The sequence below is a fragment of the Crocuta crocuta genome, unplaced genomic scaffold, assembly GCF_008692635.1.
Source record: "Crocuta crocuta isolate KB4526 unplaced genomic scaffold, BGI_CrCroc_1.0 scaffold51, whole genome shotgun sequence".
NCBI classification, from domain to species: Eukaryota; Metazoa; Chordata; class Mammalia; order Carnivora; family Hyaenidae; genus Crocuta; species Crocuta crocuta.
In genome coordinates, this window is record NW_027527624.1 from 861,836 (window position 1) to 881,915 (window position 20,080).

Below are 20,080 nucleotides of genomic sequence, written 5' to 3' on the forward strand. Positions count from 1 at the left end.
TAAGATATTCATCTACTGAATGTACCTAGATCTATATATCACCTCTTTTTTTAAAATCTTCCTTTTAAGACGATCTATTTTGAGAAAGAGAGAGAGAGAGGGAAAGCATTAGTGGTAGAGGGGAAGAAAGAGAGGAAGAGGGAAAATCCTAAGCAGGCTTTGCGCTGTCAGCACAGAGCCCAACACAGGCTCAAACTCAGGACCCACGAGATCATGACCTGAGCTGAAATCAAGAGTTGGATGCTTACTCCTTGTATATCACCTCTTAAGCCCCAACTCTGTTAACCTTTGTTTGTTCATTCATCTTCCTCTGCATCTTGATTTATGGTATATAATATTTTACCTTAATATGCTTTTCCAAGCCACCTTAAATATATTTTAGAATATATTGGCATGACATGAATAAAAGTGTGATATAGAAATATAGATAATAATTAAATAATGAATACAAATAAAATTGAGTCATGAAACAAGCCTGGTTTTGTGGGTACCTGTCACTCGTTTTCTGGCATAGTTAGAAGTTGAGAAAATTTACCTGGATTCGATTTTGTGGTTCTTCTCTTTTTCTGTTTTAGTTAGAAATTTCTTGTTATTTCACATTCTAGAATTTGTTTTACTTAAATACTACTTTCAATTCACCCATCAATTTCTATGAACTAGATTTTTAAAAGTCTTGATTGTTTGATTGACTGATTGACTGTTTCACATATTAAGATATTTTCACTACAGCACAAGCCTCACCTGTCCAGCACTAGAGTTGATCTTGAATCAACCCTGAAGAACACTGAGAAGATTTTACCTATAATTTTAGCATGCCTGGATTTAAATTTATAATTTTAAAAATGTATCAGTATATCAAATGTTATATTAGTACTCTATAGCTGTTTATTACCGAAGTTTTGCTTGATTTTCTAACTCATTTATTAGGTTTATGTGGAAACTGAAGCCATCTCTTTAATCCAATCATTCTTGGTGCTCTGTCCCACCTTTATCAGGCCATTTACTCTATTTTTTAAAATGTTTTGTTTATTTTTGAGAGAGAGAGACAGAAAGACTACAGGTAGGGGAGGAGCAGAGAGAGAGGTAGACAAGGAATCTAAAGCAGACTCTGAACTATCAGTACAGAGCCCCAAACAGGGCTCGAACTTGTGAACCACGAGATCATGACCTGAGCCAAAGTTGGATGCATAATGGACTGAGTCACCCAGGCACCCCATCATGCCTTTCACTCTAAATTAGATTGTTTCCTGTACTCCCACCAGACATTAGTTTATTCAAAGCCTAATCCCAAGAGTTCCCCTATTTAGAATACCTTGTGTGCCCTATCCAGAAATGAGTTGCTGTCGTATATGCATTGAGCCCTTAAAGATTTGTCCCCAAAGTAGATTAGTGCTGTTAGCCCCAGCCCTGACCTATTTTCATTGCCTTCCCATCTCCATTGGTCCATGCCACTGAGGTTACAACAAGCCAAAAGAATTATGACACTGTCACCAACTTGTTCCCTTTCCTATGGGGAGAATGAGCAAATATGGAATTTATTGTAATCGTGTACATTTCTGCTGTGAAGCAAGAGACAGTGTTTCTATGTAAGCTGGGCAAATAATATTCACAAGTTTAGGAAAACCCGACGTTTCATTTTAAAACTCCAGTTAAGGGGCCATGGAATTGATCAAGTTACAGGACCCATCTTGATCATATTTTGTCATTGGTTTTGTTTTTTCCATTTTTGAAGACAAAAAGATGATCAGAAATAAATTTTGGGGAATCATTCTCTTTATTCAGAAAACAAAACTGCAATGGTAATGACCTAGCCCAAGTTCTTCTTAGTTTTTCTATAAAACATGCATATTTGGTCATGGCAGCTCTGCTTCTGTAGAATCTCTGTATCTATTACACAGGAAATTTGGAAATGCTCTCACCACCAAATGGTCCCACAATTTAGTCACTTTTTAAATTCTGTATCAAACTTATTGATTTTTCAGAGAGAAAATAGCATCACCAGAGGCTTACTTATTACTGTCAGGCCAAATTCGTGTGTTTTTACACTAATGACTAAAAATCAGGGACCCTGTATTTTAGAGACTGAGCAATGAGTACTAGGAATAAAAACTCTCTTGCCCGTGAAGGCAGATGTGCTACCAGTAATGGAGGACAATATTTCAAGACAGAGCAATACCATGGAGAGGCAATTGATAGATATAACACGTGTCACCGGCAGATCCTTTGTATAGTTTATGTACTGAACGTTCCATTGTGGTTTTGTAGTATGGATTGTTACAATCATCCTATCAGTCTGCTGCTATTATGGAAAACTTTTATGATTAATGATCAGAAACTATTCGAATAAATATAAGAATAAAGAAGGATATTTTATTCAAGGTTGTGAAATACATTATAGCACAGTAAATACTGGAATGGCCACAGACCTAAAAACGATGTCATGTCAGGACCATAATTTGTTCTGGGTGTTTTATCATAAACATGGTCCTTTATAAAGAGTGACTTTTGTGATAGCTACACTTTGCACAATATACTCTGAGTAACAAAATTAATACTTACTGTGATATGTTAAATCTTTAAAAAATTTGAGGACTCAGGAGTGTGCAAAACAAATTGTAAGACTGAAATAAATAATTTGATAGTCAAGCTAGACCAGGTAATACTGCAAAAACAAATATCAGTGGCTTAATTCAGCAGAGGTGTATTTTTTCTCATAGCAAGTATAGCCTGAGTTTAGTAACTTCTGGTAACTTTTTTCCAGTAATTCAACTGCTTCTACCATATTGCCCCTCCATCTCAAAGCATGGACTCTAGGACACCACAGAAACCTAAGAGAGAACTTAGAAAGCTCACATTTTTTCTTAAGTGAATCATCCTAAAAATGACACAGCTTAATTTTGCTTAGAGTCCATTGGTATGTACTGGGAAGATGCCTCACTAACTATTAGGGGAGTGGAGGTCAGAAATGTGATTCACACAGGTACACAGAAAACTGAGAGTGAGAAATATAGGTGATACTATTAGATAGAAATCTAAGACATTTTTAAGTGAAGTCCTGTTGGTAATGTGATATCAATTCTATATTGTTATTCTTGCTATCATGTTTTTACATTTTATTTTGCATTATAATACATTTTCCAGACAATTCTTCCAGGGACTGAACTATTCCCTGATTAAAATAGATATTAAATTTTAAGTCATTAAGTTTAGAGAAATTAACTTATTTAGGTAAGACATCATAAGGTTACATATGATAATACTAAATACTATCTAGATATCAAGGCATCTTCTAATTTCTTTTTTTCTTATTTATTTATTTATTTATTTATTTATTTAATAAATAGGTTATTGTCAAGTTGGTTTCCAACAACACCCAGTGTTCATCCCCACAAGTGCCCTCTAATTTCTAAAAAACATATATTTTTACACTGTACTTCCCACCATGTATTGCACATAGATGGCACAGAATGAGGTATATAATAAACAGCCAGTGATGAACAGGATTTAAAACCAGTCCAAGGCAACTCTTATTTTTCTCTGCAGTACATTTTCCTCTCCTCACCTCTACCACAGAAACAAAGGCTGCTAAAAATCAGCAATTCTGCAATACTCAGTTTCAAGAATTAACTATGGACTACATTGAGAAATATTCATTAATTTCCTAGCTAAATTTCTGCTTTCCTGATCAGCATCACTGCTCAGTCATTCTTTCTGAGCCTAAGATAGAAAGAGATTTAACATTGTTAATACCATCAAGAAACATATAATGTCCTTTCTTCTTACATTGAATTATTTCATAGTTTTCCATATAAAGAACCTGCAACATTAAATTGCAGAGGGTTTTTTCAGGGGGAAAATAATTTGTTACATAGATATATATATATATTTTTTTTACTTTATATGTCTCTTATTTTTTTCATGACTATAGTATGAGAATTAAATTTATGTAATTAATTCAAGCACGTAGTTGTTGTTTTTTTTCTATTTAATTATGCCATGAAGCATTTTAACAGTGTTGTTAGGATTTAAAAACTGATTAAGATCTTTACTTTTCAAAAATCATTAAATATTAATTTAAAATATCTCTACATCTAAGGAAATTTTGCTTTTTAAATTGAGACATAATCAATTTTTGCTGCAAAAAGCATATTATGACACAATGAATCATGCTATAGCTTCTATTTGGAAAATTACCTTGGGGGTAAAAATTGGAGGTTGATGTTGGCAGAGTCAGCTAAGACCCTAATTGGTAAAACCATTTGAATTGGTTTTTAGTTGGGGGCATTGGTAAGAGGAGGTACCCAGAGCAGTAGACTCCCCCCAAGGGTAGAGGGCTCAGTTGAGGCTGAGCCCCAAGTGCACCTCCTCTTCCCAACACACCCCTGCATACCTCCTTCCCCCAAAGGCTCTATGACATGCCCAGGAGCAGGGAGGCTGGGAGGGACCACAGTGACTATTCACTTAGACAGAATATCAGATGACTTAGATACCAGCTTCCCATCATGGGTCTCTATCTTCTTCTCAGCCACAGCCTGGAAGGAGCTGACATGGCTGAAGGAACTGGAAACCCACCAGAGCTCAAGCTAGACTAGAAGGAGCTCAGGCTATATGTGGGGCCAGGGCTCATGAGACCCCAGTAGGCTGAGCTCAGCCCACCTGAGTAGCTGCTTAGTATGGTCTTATAATGAACACTCATGTTCTTCTTCTCAGACTCCACCAGGGACTCCTTGCCCTCAAGCAGATTGTGATAGGTGACAATCTTGATGTTCAAGGCCAGCTTGATGTTCATGAGCTCCTGGTACTCGCACAGCTGCCATGTCAGGTCCTGCTTGGCTTGCTGCAGAGTGGCCTCCAGCTTGGCCAGTTTGGCATTGGCATCCTTGAACCATCAAGGTGTTCAGCATCAGCGACGGCTGCCTCCAGGAAAGCCCTCTCACTTTGAAGCCCTCGATCTCAGCCTGCAGTTGACTGATATTTTGGTTCATCTCAGAAATCTCTGTCCTTATACAGTGAAGGTCACCTCCGTTTTTCCCAGCCAGTGTCTGCAGCTCCTTGTACTTGATTTCGGACATGGTCTCAGCCTCAGCTGCAACTGGTGATGCTCTCATACCGGGCCTTGACTTGGGCGATGATGCCGTCCAGGTCCATTGACAGCACAGTGGCAGTGTTCAAGATCTGGGACTGCATGTCACGGTTCATAAGACGCTGATCTCCTCAGTCAGCCCTTCCAGGTAGATTCCAGCAACACCTTGTTCAGGCAAAGTGCGTCCACATCCTTCTTGAGGAGGACAATTCCCTTTCTGCTTGCTCTGTGATCTCCTCCTCATACATATGCTTGAAGTCGTCCACCAACCCTTGCATGTTGCCAAGCTCCACCTCCAGCTTCCTCCTCTCCTACTCAGTGTGTCAGGTTGCCACGGAAGGTTGTTGATGCAGCTCTCAAGCCTGTTGTCCATGATGCTCCAAGGGGTTTCCTGCTGTTGCCAGAGACACCACTGGGTCTCCAGAATTTTGTTCTGCTGCACCTTGTCCATGGAGGAACCAAACTTGTTGTTGAAGGCCTTGATCTGCTCCTTCTCCTGGGTGTGCACAGCCTGGATGTTGTGGTCCACCTCTAGTCTCAGAAGGCCCAGCTCACTCTGCTTCACTGAGACAGCTGTGATGCACCCCAACACCCCTGGCCCTGCAGAATTTCCCAACCATACTTATGTTGGTGCCCAGGCCAGCCCTGAGGCTGCTGCTGCTGTCTGCCTCGGAGAAGGCTGGGGAGTGGATATGGACCCCAGGCTGACTCATGTAGGAGTGGCTGCTGAAGGCCCGATAGCACAGATGGACACTCTGTAGGACTTCTGAGTCCCTCTGATGGATATGGTAGAGACGAGAGTAGAGCTGAAAACTGACAGATTTCAGGAGTGGAGAAGCTGCTTCTAGATTAATCTTGGAAAATTTTTGAACAACAGCTATCAATAGTATAACTGGTTCTATTTTAATTTAGTAAGAATTTAATTAAAACCTATTCCTTTATTAGTGAATTTAGCTGAGTTAATTTTGGACTTGGAGTAATTGTATTGCACATTATTTAACATGTTCTTATATATTTTACTGTTCCTTATTGCTTCAGATTTTCTAATGCCACTTATCAGTTTAAAAGCAATAAATTCAAGTTTGATATTAATGTTCTGAATTTTTGTTCCGAGGACCATTGACTTCTCTTGTCTTTTATCTTGTAACTTATCTGTTTGTGTGTAAAGGTTTACAGAGGACTCAGACTGTAAAATACAACACAATATGTGTCCAGGCTTTAAAAAGTATTTTATGTGTAAGATAATGGTGATGTCAGTTGGTGATTTGAGAGAGAGAAGGAGTGTGAGTCGTGGAGGGGCAGATAGAGAGGGAGAGTGAGAATCCCAAGCAGGCCCCATGCTGTCATCATGGAGCCCAACTCAGGGCTCTATCCCACCAACCCTGAGATCATGACCTTAGCCAAAATCAAGAGTTCCACACTCCACCGACTGAGCCACTCGGTTCCCCTCTGCATCCACTTTTTTATTAATACTGACTCTTCACATGCATTTTACCAAGTGAGGAAGCATTTACTATAATTGCTAGATCTGAGGGGTTAGAAATGGAAATGCAGATTAATGTTAACAGTATCTATGTTCCTGAAGAAACTAAGACTTCTTTTTGCTTTTTACTTGCTATGCAAAGTACATATAGGGGCAGACCCTCTCTGGAGGTGTCTGTGATTGTGCACATCCGCTTATAATTGGGAACATAATATTACTATTAGTAAACCCAACTGCCTCTTTCTAACACAGTGTAAACATCAATGAAGTTTACTTGTTGCCGTGGATCTTGGAAATATCTCTATTGATCTCAAATGTGGATGTCTTTTCCTTGAGAAATTGAAATTGATGCTCAATTTTAGTAGTTTGTTTATTGATTGATTGATTGGTTTTCAGAAAGAGAGAGAGAGCAAGAGCTGAGCAGGGGAGGGGCAAAGGGAGAGGGAGGAAGAAGATCCTAACCAGGCTCCACCCTTGGCCCAGAACCTGATGCAGAGGGCAGAGCTGCTGGGGAGGGGACAGAAGGGGGGTGCTTATCCTGTCGGTATAACCATGACCTGAGCTGAATTCAATAGGCAATCGCTTACATGACTTAGCCACCCAGGTGCCCTAGAGGTTTCCATCACTTGTTCTTTCTGATATGCTACTATAAATGGATTAATTTGAGTAATAGCATTTTTGAAAACACTATCGTAATGATATTTTGGTTGATAATTATTACAGGGTGACTTTTTTTCAACAGAAGACTTTAGGATATAAAGAAATTTTAGAAATTTCTTGAATACATCTCACATTTTATAGAATTATTTTATATTTGGGGGATTCATTTTACATTGCATATATTACATTCACTAAACTTACACTAAGTTTGGCAATGAATATTAAGTGTTAGGAAATTCTATAATTATTGAAGATATCATGCATATCTTTTCTTATGCAAATGTATGATTGATGTATAGATATAGATACAAGCATATGTTTTGTTTTGTTTTGTTTTTATTTTTGAAAGAGAGAGACAGCGTGAGCTGGGGAGGTCAGAGAGAGAGAGGGAGGCACAGAATCTGAAGCAGGATCCAGGCTCTGAACTAGCTGTCAGCACAGAGCCCGATGTGGGGCTCGAACCCATGAACCGTGCGATCATGACCTGAGCTGAAGTCGGACGCATAACCGACTGAGCCACTCAGGCGCCCCCAAGCATATGTTTTTTAATGAGATATATTTTTATGATATTTCATTATACTGAATTATTTAAATACAAATATTTTGAGAATCAGAATATTTATCACAAATATTAACTAGCAAATATTAAAAAAAAAAAAAAAACTTTTCCAAAGATGAAACACACAGGTTTATCCACACTTTGGACCAGTTATATCAGTAGACTGATGTAGTTAAATCAGGTATTACAAATATTTAGTAGATGTGTGCCAAATTGTAATGCATTTAGAGTATATTGTTGGATTAACGTACCAGGATTTTTAGAGTTATTTTCATATTTGTTCATAAGTGTTATTATACTGTAATTATCTTATTTCAAATTATCTTTGAAACTTTGAACTTCTGGTATAAAAATTTTGCTAACTTCATAAAACGATAGTTTTTCAACTATCCAGAATGATTTACAAAATACTGGAATTACTTGTATCTTAAATGGTTGATAAAATTCAGTGATGAGATCATCTAAGCTGTATGTGTGTATTTGATTACTAACACAATTTCTTTAATTGTCATATGCTCGTCACACTCAGGTTTCTTATTTCTCTTTTGATGTGTTTTTCATTTTTTTTAAATAGATATGTATCTGTCACATCTACATGTTCAAATGCTGGCATAATTTGTTTATATTCTCTTTTTTATTCCTGATTTAGTTGTCTTACCTTTGTTCTCTATCTCTGTCTCTCTCTTTGTCAGTCTCTTATTTCATACAAAGTATACTTATGTTATAAATTCATCTCAGTTTCCTATATTAAAAAGATATATAAGCATAATATTAGCTAACATGTTTTCATTTATAGAAAGTTGTGAGACAATAGGGTAAAGGGACATGCAAAATTTGAGAATAAAATGTGGATGAAAACCTCATATAAATTCTTAAACCTATAAATAGATAGATAAATAGATGATAGATGAGATGGATAAGTAAAACTTTAAGTATACAAACTGGAAGATAGAGTAATATAGTTATGTTACTTTAAATTGGAATTTTATGACAATTAGCTTGATAATGCACCTTTACTTACTAAGATGATTATGTACATTTTATGTAGAACTCACTCCTGTATCATAAACACTTTAGCAACAGTAAATGTATTTTTAAATAAATTATGTTATTAATCTGTAGAAGTTTATCTTTCCATAAATTAAATTGGAGATACTTTCATTTAAGATATTTCCACCGGCTTCTCAGTAAGAATAGAGCTAGGACTAGAATAATGTCTCTGTGTTACCTGATGATTAGGAATGTGTTGAATTACACTCGGTCATGAAGATCATTTAACTCTTCAGGGGATTGGCTTTGTTTTCTTTTAAATTCTTTATTTTTATGCCTAGCATAAATTAGTATGGGTGAAGAGGGTGAAAAACATAGCGTTCTGTTTAGCCTCAGTTAATCATTCAAAATAATTTTTTGAGGCATTTTCTTAAGACAATGATAAGCCTGAAACAAATGTAAGGTTTTCCACCAAATGACATTTATTGAATAGTTGAAGTAATTGACAGCTCAAAAGATTCTTTTCAAAAACAGTAATTAACAGCAGCAACCCTTCCAGACTATCTGCTGTCAACCAGCATCACAAAAAGGCATCCCAAACTTGAAATGATGGCTGACGGTAAGCAAGATACAGAAGAGACACAGAATCTGAAGCACCCTCCAGGCTCTGAGCTGTCAGTACAGAGCCCGATGCAGGGTTCGAAATCACGAACCGTGAGATCATGATCTGAGCCAAAATCAGACGCTTAACCAACTCAGCCACTCAGGCGCCCAGAGAAAACACATTTTGAGACTTCCCTGGGAAATAACAAAACCTTAAAAAAAATTATCAAAAGAAAATTTAGAGATGGTTCTCAATAGATATGGGATGGTTATGCTCAAAATATTATATTCTATCCTATGTGATATTACAAAATAAATAATGAAGAAAGTTTCTTTTTGTCTGAAGACTTTGTCCCCATGTTATTGGCTTTCCTTATTCTTACCTTTCTTTTTCTCTGGGATTGGCCAAGACATCTGTTGCCTTGAAAAGTCCATTTTACTAAGGTTTTATCATTTTGTTTTTCAATATACTGTCACATGGACAAAACCATCTTGTTTCCATGTAGACCTCACAATCATTAGAATTTAGGAAATGAATTTACTTTCTTTGTGTTAAAAATTAGTACTTTCTCTTCCTATTAGGCCAACCTGCTACTGCACTGAAGGCTTACACTTTGAAAATACAAGTTAAATGCTTCTTTGTTTATAGGACTGTTTAAATGATGCATGGTATTACATATTGGAGTTTGTGGTGAAAATTAATTACATGCTTCTAAATATGTGATTGCCTTATCCTTTTCACTCCTGTAAAAATGAGATGTTGATTTTTTACCAAATTTCCCTTGATATTAAATCTTTAGCATAAATGAATATAATTGCTTCTCATCTAATACAGCTAACTCTGTAATACCCAAGATGCCCTTTGGCGTTAAAATAATGTGATCTAGTGAACTTGGTCCAACACCTCTTTTTTTCAGTAAACCATGACAAATTTAAGTTTTGGTGTAAGTAGGCTGTTTCAATTTCTTTCTCTTCTTTCGGTATTTTGCTGTAGTTGCTGAATAGTTTCTTAGCAAGGGAAGAAAAAGGATTAACTTGACTAAAACCCAGTTAAAATGCAAATGAAATGAATTTCTGGGCAATAAAGCATGCATTAAGCTGGAACTCTAATGAACATAATAGTAAAAAGTCCCTGGAATATTTTATGCACCTCTATCTATTTCATCTTTATGCTCATTTAGATGTAAGTCTTCCGATAATTTCAGAGGTTTTGCATTTCTGCTTGCCACAAACATGATTAACAGCTTTATTGCTCCGTTTTCTCCAGAGAAGGCTTCAAACCTACTTAATTTCACTCTCTCGAAACCAAACCACGAAGCCCAAAAAGATTTTTATCTGACTTCTAAGATTCATGCTTATTTCATAGTATTACTGAAATTCAGTATTAATGACCGTGTGTAATATAAAATGGCTAAGTAGAGTTAGGAGGTTTTCGTATTTGTTTTGCAATGAAATATTCAAAATGAAAGAGATTTAATGTTTGTGTTATATCAGTGTGTTAATTATTAGGATAGAGATAAGAGAGAATGATTTCTTCATAGAAATAAAGATACTAGTTTCTCTTATCATCCTGAAGATAGAGGATCCCCTATTCAGGAGGACTGGAGAGAGGGAGAGTCATTTTGGTGATGGATTTTGCTAAGTCAGGTATCCCTTTTGTTGAGATAAGCCACTGTTTAAGCAAATGTAACTGGGCCATTTCTTTTACCTTGTTAGACCTAATCGCACTTTGCTCAACAGCTTTTTAAAAATTCAGAGGGTTTTAATATATTATCCTATAAAATAATTGTATAATCTATTATTATAATAGATTATAAAAGAATATGGTCATTATAGAGTAAGTACTATTCCAGAATCATAAAATGTTAATAAGTGTTCAAGGTCAAGAAAATATAGGATAGGTTGAAAGTTAAGTCTATAGAAGCTGGTACATTATGAGTTGAAATAGCTGCAAAAGATTCATGAAGTCTATTCTATGCCAAGAATAGTATCCCTGAAACTAATTTAAATGATTAGTTTTACTTGTTTCATGTTCATCCGTTAGAAAGCATATGGTATAGCCTCAATGATTATAGTAATAAAAAAGGACCATTTGCTAGTCATGGCAATGTTGTGACTATGAGATGTAAGGTCAAATAGAACAAAAGAAAAGCAATCTTAAAAACTAAAGGCCCTGGAAATGTGTTATTTAATGCATAATATGCTTTTGATATTGGAAGAAGGTATTTTGGACTCAACTATTTGTTTGTACACACACACACACACACACACACACACACGTGTGCATATAATTAGGAGGGGCAAATGAGTTGTTGAGTAGGTGGCCCTATCTACTTATCCTAGTTGACAGACTACCTTTGGACTCTTTTTTTCCTAAAACCAGAATATTAACTTTGCCAATTGCTCTGTGAACGAAAGATCCTTCATCAAATATACGCTCTGTCCTCTAGGAAATACAAAGTGCAGTGCTGCCTGGTGACTCAGAAAGCACTTTAAAATGGCTGAGAAAATGTAACTCTTTTACTGTCCTATTTAAATTATTCTTTCTACAGTTAAAATTGAGCTGTTATTCTATAGTAAAATATGTACCTATATACTCATTTACATTCATAGAGTCGTGGAGTTCTTAATCTTAGCTTCCCTGAAACAATTAATTCTATTCCAGTCATGCTCTGGGTATCGCTCCTTCCTGCCGTGCCTATATGACTCCACCTCTGCATTCTTTGTTGAGTTCTTCCCTATTATTAAAGAGAATAGACACAACATGAATATGCACTTACTGTGCTTATCTGAGGCAACAGTGCTTTGTCTCCATGAAATGTTTCTTCTTCTAATTTGTAATGTAGTATTTCTTCATTATGGTAATCCACTATTTCAGCCATCAGTGGCAGTGGTTGACAGTCTACATTCTTGGAGAAGTAGGTAGATGGATTATTGGCTCTGACCTAAGACGTCACATGACTAAACACCACCATGATCATTTGGGTGCCCAACATTTTCCCCTCTCACATCCATGTATGTATAACATTACCCCCTATTTGTTAGAAAACTTCTTCACTTCATTCAGGAAGATATTCTTCTAGTAAACCTTCCAACAAGGTGCCAACACCATGGCTGCCATCATGCTCTCTGTGATTGATTAAGGGATGAGCACATGATCAGGCAGCCTGAACAAACCTTCCCAATAGTTATTCTACTACAAAGGGAAGGGATAATTTCTTTTTTTGTTGTTTTGATGGAATTTATTTGTATAATCCAACATCAGAGCAAGAGATCTTCGTTTTCATATTTTTTTTCCTATATGGAAACATAACATAAAACACACTGCTGATTTGAAAGCTCCTAGGAAATTTCCCAGGTGTAATGTGAAACAGGCACTGTATTCAGAGGGCAGGGAGAGGCTGAAGAAGGAGGTAGGCTCCTACATGCTGGAAGGTAGCAAGGTATGCAAGCAAGAAAACTTACATATGAGGCTTGTCTTAGATGACAGCAAGACAAGTGGATTTCTGCACCAGCCTTCCAAATCTTAAAGTTTCTATAGAAGTCTTAACTGGGTTCAACCACAAATGGAGGTGGCCATTTGGCCACAAAGATGGTGACCAAATGATCATATCCGTGAAAGAGAGAATGTGCTTACCTGGCTTTAAGGAGAAAGTTTGGCAGCTGTTCTTACTGTGGGGTAAATTCACCTTTGTGCCTAGGAAAAAAAAAACAGGGTGTGATGAACCAACCAACCACTCAGGTGGAAGCCACATTTTGTACCACACAATAATTTGATTCAATTTAGGGCTACCTAATAAATACCTAGGCAGTATAACCAGTCAGTGCCAAACCAGTCACTCTCCCTTAATATGACAGAATGATGCACAGTTTCAGTGGTATTCATCCCACATGTCTGATATAATTGAGATCATTCTGTCTGGGGGATTTTCCTGTTCCAACGTAGGTGCCCAGATATCCATGACATGGAGGAAGCCTCCCAAACATAAGCATAGCCACTCATGGCTCCAACGGTGTTATTTCCAGCATCTTTCTGACCAGCAGTTTGGTGGACTGCCTTTAAAGTTTGTCTGGCAGAAAAAAGAAGACTCACACCCAGTGTTATTAATACTGTGTGCTACAGACTAGGTTTCTAGATCAGTATTGGTAATATCAGATGAACTAAGAGTACTAGTCCAGATTTATTCTTCTTTAATGTCCTGCTTAATGGCCTTCTGGTCCTTTCGCTGGAGAGGCGATGCCCACCATGGCAATCCTGAGGAGCTATAGAGAGGCCGCAGTTGCCCACCTACCCAGCAGTTCAAGAGATCTCTTTGTTGGGGATATGGGTGGACCCACTGTAGAAAAAGGTATTTCCATCAGATGGTGGGACATCACAGGAGCAGCCCAAATCTAAAGCTGAAAAGACATATTTGATAGAATCCTGTATGGGGAAATCTTCCTCTTCTATGAGAATTACACTCATGGACTGATCTTTAGATGGTAATGTGCTACAGTTTTAGGAACTTGACCCAATTGTGCATACCAGCAATGGTGGTTGGGGGGAGGCAGCACTGTCAGGCATGAAGAGATAGACTGGGGGCAAGACATGCCAGACCAGGTGCCCACCTTCTCCTCTCTTTTGATGGTGCATGTTTCATTTCAAGTTTAATGTCTTCAACAGATCTGGCTTGAATCAGGATAATAACATGCCAGTGGGGACCTAGCAGTTCCCTCGCACCCAGAGGTTGGGAGTTACTCACCCATCTGGGAGGGACATCCCATTGAAAATGCCAATTGATAATCCCTTTTCCAGGTGTGATTAGACTTGGTGCTCTCAGCAGCATAGCAGTGTGGATCCATGGTAGGGATTGAGACAATGGATGTTCCCTGTGTCTCCCATACCTTTATGATGTTATGTGCTTCAAAGAATCCTCGATTTGGCATATGTGGCAAACAAGTCCTACTAGTTGATTACTCAAATGTAGTAAAGACCGGGACAGTACTTTTGTCCACCTGGACAAGGTGACTTTACCTGTTATCAATTTAATTTTCTTCTTTAATCTTCCATTCTTCCTTTCTACTAGTCTTGCTGCTTATGGGTTATGGGAAAGATGGGACCCCTTCCGTGTCATGCTCTTTTGCTTAGTCCTGCACATCATGACCTGTGAAACGCGATTCCTAATCACTATCTATTCTATGAGGGCATCCATATACAGTATTGTTTCTTTAAGCCCCTGATGGTAGCAGCTAGTTTGCATGGTGGCAGGGGAAACCTTTGGTTAGGTCAGATGTAGTATCCACACCAACTGAGGCATATGCAAAAACCTCAGTTAGAGGAAAGGGGCCAATGTAATCAATTGCCAATACCTCACCAGCTGGGAGCTCTGATGAATAGCCCCAGATTCTTTTGGCAGTTGCCTTGGGCACTGTCTAGAATACCCAGTACATGCTGTTACTGCACTAACCATGTCTCTGTATTTCAAGGGCAATCCAGCATCATTGGCAATATGCCGTCTTACATGGGCACTGTGATGGCCACTCTTTCTACGCATGCATCCAATCTGCTGAACCTAGTTAAAGGTCAGTAGATAGAGTTCATACTTGAGCTAAGGTATCTGCTTCCTAATAAACAAGGGATGTGCATTGTCTTATGAGCTGGGACATGAAAAACAATGAGGGCTGCCTTAGTCTCTTGCAGAGGGACCCATATGTCTTTCCACATATCTTGTCCCAATGGAGGCTTATTTATGATCATCCACTCTTTGGCTTTCTATTGTCTAAGCCTGATGGCTAATCCTTTTAGCCTAACTCTAACAGCCTAACTCTCAGTGTATAAGGTTAACAGCCAAGGCTTATGAGTGATCACCAGCCAGACTACACTGAGCTCAGCCCATTGGCTGCCGCATTGGCTGCTATATGAGAGGCTCTACATAAAGAAGTACTGTGAATACTGCTAGAAACTATTGTTCTATCAAGGTATAGAGCTTCTGCTCCCTTCCAGAGCTGAGACCAAAGTCCCGGGAGCACTCTTTCCTTTTGTTTTTTCTGTTGTGCCCAGAAACATCTACCTCAAATGGCATCCCTGCTTACAATATGTCCAGAGCTTTAATCTATTTCATTTTTGCCTTCTCTAATCTGGTTTACTGTTCTGATCCTTAGTCCTTTATGTGCCCTGTCTTTATAAGGTGGCAAAGGGGTGAAGGAACTCTGCCAGGTGGGCATTACAATTTTCCCAAGCTTGAAAATCCCTACTAAGGCTTTCACCTCTCTCACATTCTTATTGCTTGGACTGGTTTACACTTTATCAGTCACAGCTTTTGGGACACCAAAGGTCTAACTCCCCAAAACTTATTGGTGGTGTCTGGGTTTTGAATTTTCTGTGGGTTCTCTGTCCATCCTCTTCCTCTCAGATATTCAAGCAAAGCCTGAAAGGTGTCCTGCAGCAGAGGAAAATCTTCAATGTTAAATGTTATATCATCAATGTAATGGGTCTACATTTTACTGATGTGGGGACAGAGAACAGAGATAGGTGGCAGGCTACCATCCTGTGACATATGGTGGAGCTATCCAGGTTACCTTGGGGGAGCACTTGAAAGGTTCACTGTTGCCCTTCCTACGAGAAGACAAAGTGATATTGTGACTCAGTGCATAGTGAGAAACGCATTTTTTGAGTCCAGCACAGCATGGTATACTCCTTGGACCATGGCCAAGGTAGCCAAGACAGTGGCAATGTCAGGTAAAGCCACGTATATGGGGTGGGGCCACTGCCTTGTTTAGTTCCTGATAGTCCACTGTCATCCACCATGAGCCTCCTGGGTTTTTTAATCATCTAGACCAGGTTGCTGCAGTTCTTAGACAGTTCTCTTTGTCCCTTTATATGTCCCTCAGGCACTTTATATTATTTGACAGCATTATTGGGTTCTAGTTGGTGCTCCCCCTCAGCACTGTATTTTTAATGTTGTTTTTTTTTTTTAATTTATTTCTGAGAGAGAGAGACAGCGCAAGCAGAGGAGGGTCAGAGAGAGAGGGAGACAGAATCTGAAACAGGCTCCAGGCTCTGAGAGAGCTGTCTGTCAGCACAGAGGCCGATGCGGTGCTCGAACCAGCACAGAGGCTGATGCGGTGCTCGAACCCACAAACCACGAGATTATGACCTGAGCTGAAGCTGGACGCTTAACCAACTGAGCCACCCAGGCGCCCCAACACTGGTTTAATTCTCTAACCTACAGGTGGAATTCACCAATAGAGGTTTGCAGAGTTTGACCTTGTAGGATATGAATGTCCAATAAGCTCTTTGTTATTACAGAGATAAAAAAAAACAANGGCCAGAAAACTTCTGAGGGTTACCATGTATTAGAGTACATTAGCCCCCAGTATCCACCAGTGATATTACTTTTTATTTCTTGAGGATCAGTAAATACTCACTTCACCATGTCTCACTTGGAGACAATCTTGGCCTGCATTCTATACTCTGAGTGTGGGAGGCATCTATTCTGAGTAGGACTATATCCCTGAGGCTTCTACTGGAGCAGGTGGGGATGGTCTGACTACATTTCAGGTGTTAACACTTTCCACAGCCCAATCAAATTAGTGTTAGGTTTTCAGTCTATCTGAGATCATACCACAATGAGATCATACCACATTTGCTTCCAGTTATTCTTACTGGACCCTTAACAGCCAGTTGGGGTGTTCCCTTGGATTTCTGAGCTCCCCCTTTTCTTAGCCTTTACCACAGCCCACATCCATTCTTCCAGATCAGCAATGGATTGCCCAACATCTCACAGTTGCTTTGTCCCACAACTGGCCTTAGCATGGATGTCAGTGTCCTATAGCAGGTGATAGGGTGGACTGGAGAACCTTGGCTGTCATTCTTGCAGGGAATGTGACTCAACCAGGGACTTCAAAGGCAGGAGTTTAGACTGCCTGTCTCACTTGTAGCTTCCTAAAAATTTGCTACACCAACTCCATGGATTTCTAGGGTCCCACCTGCCCAAGGTGACCCCTTTCATTGGGCTAAGACTTCTTCCTGGAAAGAATGATCTAATCTATATGGCAATGAGGACCTCGAAGTCACAAGGCACCATGCAAGTGCTGTCAGAGGGCAGAGTATGTGGGGAAGTTGCTCATTGTCTCTGCCTCCTGCTCAGTCTGAGAAATACTATCGCCTCCCATATCCCACAGCAGCACCAACCAAACTGGGAAATTTTCCCTGGCATTTTACTGGGAGTTGGCTTCTGTGTGAAGAAGCTCAGAGGGAGTGTATTCTTTCATCCGGAATGTTTCCTGAACTGTGGATGTACTGCTAGCTGGCATTGCTTTTGCTGTGCTTTCTGCTTTCCTTTGTATTAGGGGTCTGTCGGCATAGGGTGCTCTGTCGTCTCCACTGTCAATCACCATAAGCCCCTCCTCTTCCTTCTCATCACTCTCCCCAGGATTCCACTTCTTAGCATCCCAATCAGGCTTAATCGCAAGTGCCCAAGTCTCAGTCTGTGGCATTTGCACTCCTCTCGCTTTGCAAAACGGCATGCAAAGGTTTCTAACTTATTATCCAGCTCTCCCACCTTGTCCACCAGCCCCAGAGCCAGGAGGCCTATGGACATCTTTTTTTTTTTTTTAATGTTTTATTTATTTCTGAGAGAGACAGAGACAGCGTGAGCAGGGGAGAGTCAGAGAGAAGGAGACACGACACACAATCTGAAACAGCCTTCAGGCTCTGAGCTGTCAACACAGAGCCCGATGCAGGGCTTGAACCCACGAACCGTGAGATCATGACCTGAGCCGAAGTCGAACACTTAACCGACTGAGCCACCCGGGCGCCCCAAGGCCTATGGACATCTTACGTCCTTCTCTAATCTTAACTCATTTTTAAACTTCCTTATATGGCTTCAGCCTCCATTTGGGTATTAGTTGCCAGCCGAAATGCCCACAGTAGAAGACAGCATGCTGCCATGGCCATATGCTTCCATTCCCTGGCTCAGAGCACTTCTTCCAGCAAGCGCATTAGACCAGCTGGTGTTTCAAGCATCCTTGTACCTACACTGAGGTTCACAAGTATCTGATATATGGGCCACCCCTCCCCACATAGAGAATAATGGCCAACATGGTATTTGCCCGGTGGATGTAGGAGACATCTTTCTCTAACATCAGCCTTTCTTCAAAATTTCTAACTCAAGCTTCAGCCTCTAGTGGGTATAGGCGGCTGCTGATCTGCCCATTGTAGAGGCCAGCCCATTGTGGCAGCCATGCCTTTATCTTCTTTGCTGCGCATCAGGCTGGCTGGCATTTCTAGGGTGTCCCCGTACTCACGTTGTGGTCCACAAACATCTGATGTAGGGGTCACCACTTCCCACGAGGAGGCCAATGGCCAACTCAGCATCTCCCCCAAACAGATGCTTCATTCTCAAGGCCCGTTTCTTTGGTCTCCTGGCCAGCTTGCCAAATGTTGCTTTGCAAGCTCCTGGGGAACTTTCCAGATGTCATCTGAAACTGACGCTGCCTTCCGAGGGCAGGGAGAGACCAAAGAAAGAGAAAGACTACTCTAGATTGGTAGGCGGCAGATTGAATAAACAAGGAAGCTTACATAGGATGCTCGTCTTGGCAGCTGCAAGATGAGTAGACTGCTACCATCCCATCAGAATCTTAAAAATGTTTGTATCGAGGCCTTAACTGGGTTCAGGCACATATGCCATCCATATTGTCTCAACACTACTTCACTATCTCAAGGCTATGTCCTTGGAGCAAATTCTGGGAGTAGGGAAGGCAAGCAGAACCCACATTCTAAGGACGGGGAGTAGGTGAGGAGCTTCTGATTGCCCAGGCCCAGCTAGCAAGTTAACTTGTGGTCATGTCCTCTCAATGACCTCCTCTAACAATATATATATTTTTTTAACAGTGTACCTGTTATGCTTTGGAATGCTAATTTGTTATAAGAAGGAGTGTGGGTTATGATATAGTTATTGACATAAAAATTGATGCACACAGTTCAAAGCAAAATATATCTCAAGGAGAGTGGAAGAATGTATTCAATTAGAGATTTTTCTCATAAAAAGATGAAACATTACTTAAAATTATATATGGATCATTCTTTCAATTAAAAAACTAGAGAGATAGTTGTAATAGTTTGATAAATTCACTATTTTACTAATAAGTTTTCCCTTGCAGCACATAACTTTCCAGGTATTTGAGATTTTGAATGAGCACTAGGTGTATTTAAGCCAATTGTTTTGAACTTGATTATACTTGCTAAAATAAATGTTAACTGGAATAGATTAAAAATATTATAGCAACAACAACTTATCATCTTGGCGATTCATAAAAATTTTTAATATAATTCCTCTGTAACTAATAGGAGCAATTTAATTTAGACATCCTTTTTTCAAATATCTGAACAACTTATCATGTTAATATATGCTTATTATGCTAATATATGGAATATAAAGCCTAAGAAATGTATTTAATTCAAGATCCCTTATGCAGCAATAGTGTGCAATGACCGAGGAATGACATCACCATTAAAAATAGGAAGCTTGCATATCCCTACCAGCCTAGTGTGATAAGAGTTTGTCTGCGAGTCCCTAAACTGCTTACTGTCTTCTCATGCCCTGCACTGTGGCTGCCATATACTTTCTTCCCAAAGCCACCTGTGGATGACCATCATGCAGAGCCCCCTGCATATACCCATCAAGCCACACTGGTCCCTGTGGCAGGGGCCCTTCCCATA

General features: G+C 39.4%; 1 pseudogene; it reads right to left on the reverse strand.

Annotated features, from left to right (window-relative positions):
- Positions 1-4,315: 4,315 nt before the first annotated feature.
- Positions 4,316-17,886, reverse strand: LOC144238206 (keratin, type II cytoskeletal 8-like; annotated as a pseudogene).
- Between the last annotated feature and the right edge of the window lie 2,194 nt (positions 17,887-20,080).